The following is a 3060-nucleotide window of genomic DNA, read 5'->3' as shown; positions in this document are numbered from 1 at the left end:
CACTGGATGCTATCCCATTTCTTTATTAGGTCTTATTATGTTCCCCAAGCTGGTCTTGGACCCAAAACATTGGGACTACAAGCATGAGCCACTGTGCCCCAGCTTTTACCTTCTTTGAGGGAAGTACACATTCATATTTGCTTGCTCTTGTGTGAGGGAACATTGGAAAGATGAATAAGCAGTAACACCTGAGTCACTACAGAGGGTGGATGGAAAACACTTAACAAAGGAGTCCTTGCATCACCCTGGGACACCCGCCCCAACACATGCACTCTCCCTTACACCTTGGGCAGGCTTTCAGCACAGCAGTAGGCAGAATGTGTTCCTCGCCAGGGCAGCAGACACTGCTGTCTGGAGGAGACAGGCTGTTCCTCCATCTGCACTATCTTGACTAATCTGAACTGAGCCGACTATAAACTTGCCTTGTTTGTTCGGCACTCAAGGGACTCCAGGCACCCACCCCTGCTTCCCATGGTCCCTCATTTGTAGAACAAGATGCCTTCAAAGGGCTACTATGAGCACGGGGTGAAAGAGCCCCTTTGAGGCTTGGCACCTGTAGCTCAGCAGCTACGGCACTGGCCACATACACCAGGGCTGGTGGGTTTGAACCTGGCCCAGGCCTGTCAAACAATGATAACTACAACAAAAGAATAGCCAGGTGTTTTGGCAGGTGCCTATAGTCCCAGCTACTTGGGCGGCTGAGGCAAGAGAATTGCTTATGCCCAAGAGTTTGAGGTTGCTGTGAGCTATGATGCCACGGCACTCTACCGAGGGTGACATAGTGAGACTGTCTCAAAAAAAAAAAAAAAGCCCCTTTGAAAGTCCTAGGAATGGGACCCTCTTGTTTCCAATGCCCACTACACCCCCACAGTGGGCTCACTACCCCTGGGTGTGACCCTGCCTCACTCCTACCTACACAGAATAGACAGCACAGGGCCTTCCCAATGCCCAAGGCTGCACACTGCATCAGCTCAATTACAACTGAAGCTAAATGCCCACAGGGACCCAGAGTAGGGCAGCCCTGTATAAGCGAAAAGAATATGTCTTTGCCTCTGCCATTTCTGAGAGTGAGCATGTACAAATCTTCCTTGGCACGATTCAGGAGAGACTGAGGCAGAACTCCATTTGGCTTGGCACCAAGAAGGTAAAATTCCTGTGCTCAGGCCAGGAGGCTGGGGTGTGAAGGCGTGTCACTGGCATGTCACCAGGATCTCCAAATTGTGGTTTTGTAAGGTTAAGATACTGCCTCCAGATGGCTTGAGGCTGCAAAGAGTAGAACAATCAGCCTTTTTTCCCCTTAGCAGTTTCCATATCTATCAAAAAGTGGGCCAGGGAGTTAACAGTCTGCTTCTTCATGGCTACTATTTTGAGTATAATAGATAACTTAGAAGAATGTGTCTCACTAAAAAAGTTAGTCTGGGGCAGTGCCTGTGGCTCAAAAGGGTAGGGTGTCAGTCCCATATGGCGGAGGTGGTGGGTTCAAACCCAGCCCCAGCCAAAAACTGCAAAAGAAAAAAAAAAGTCTGCTTTTTACAATATATTAGTGAGGTAATGGTATGAATATTCTTTAACAACATGTACATGCAGCACCTGCTATTTAAGCTGGGAAGAAATAAACATTTTTGCTATCTGCCATAAGTGTGGTAGCCACCCTTTATTATATACAATTTCTTTTTTTTTTTTTTTGAGACAGAGCCTCAAGCTATCCCCCTGGGCAGAGTGCTCTGGCAACACAGCTCACAGCAACCTCCAACTCCTGGGTTCAAGCGAGTCTCCTGCCTCAGCCTCCCAAGTAGCTGGGACCACAGGCACCCACCACAACACCCGGCTATTTTTTGGTTGCAGCCATCATTGTTGTTTGGCAGCCTGGGCTGGATTCGAACCCGCCACCTTAGGTGTATGTGGCTGGCGCCTTAGCCCCTTGAGCCATAGGCGCGGAGCCTATTATATACAATTTCAAAGCAAATCTATACCTTGTGTCACCAACCACTCACAAGAAACTTCATGTAACAGCCCTGACTCTGGCTGACAAGCATTCCCAACAGCCCATCCACCCTGTAACCTGGTAAGCTCCTCCTCAGAGGTGTTGGGTCTGTCCCCATATTTGTCACCAATGTATTAACTTGCTCCATTTACCTTCCTGGCATTGAATCGCATGGGGACCTCTTATGTCATAGTCCTGAAAGACAACACCACACAAGGGGAGGAGGATTTTGCCCAAAAGAATGCTTTATTGACAAGTTACCCATTATTCACGTTAAGAAGATACATCAGCTCCCACCTCTACAACTGCTGCCTCATCACTGCACCCCACACCCTGCAAGGGCCCCAAGCAGCACTCTTCCTGGGCCCCTGCACTCTTGTCATCTGTATTTGTCTTCCCAGGGCTGTCTGAGATGGCCCAGGCCATTTAGTTACCAGAGGACACCCAGCATCAGCCCAGCATCTCTCCTGTCCAGGGACTGCTCAGCCTGTAGAGAGGGCAAGGCCTCAGTGCCCTGCTAAGAGCCACCAAGGCACAGAGTTATCCCTGCAGACCACACCTCCTGACATGCAGGGCCCTGATACGAGAAAGGCTGTGGTTGGGACAATTTAAAAACAAGAAAGAGATCTTTGTAGCTCTTGAGAAAAGCTGACAGCAGAGTCCTGGCTCATCTAACACCCACCCTGATCCAACCTGTGGGGTCCATTCTGCTTTTCATTACTCTACATGGAGTGACCAGGCAGGCTGGAGCCACTGGCTAGCACACAGGCAGCTCTGTGAAGGGGGCTCACCTCTCCCAAAGATGGGGGCTTTTCCTGGGGGCCCTTCAGGGCAGGGTAGGGAGCCAGTAGGAGCTGCCACTGGGGTGGAGCGTTAGGGAAATAAAGCATACCAATTGGGCCAGGCAGCTGCCGGGCAGGCTAAACATAAAATTGTATATGGTACTCACAGCCTATTAAAGAACCTTTATTTTTATGTATTAAAAAATCAAAGAGGCTTGGCACCTATAGCTCAACCGGCTAAGGCGCCAGCCACGTACACCTAAGGTGGCGGGTTCGAATCCCCAGCCCGGACCC

The sequence above is a fragment of the Otolemur garnettii genome, unplaced genomic scaffold (assembly GCF_000181295.1).
Source record: "Otolemur garnettii isolate 467f Iridium unplaced genomic scaffold, OtoGar3 scaffold00023, whole genome shotgun sequence".
Classification (NCBI taxonomy): domain Eukaryota; kingdom Metazoa; phylum Chordata; class Mammalia; order Primates; family Galagidae; genus Otolemur; species Otolemur garnettii.
Note: the sequence above shows the minus strand (reverse complement) of the source record.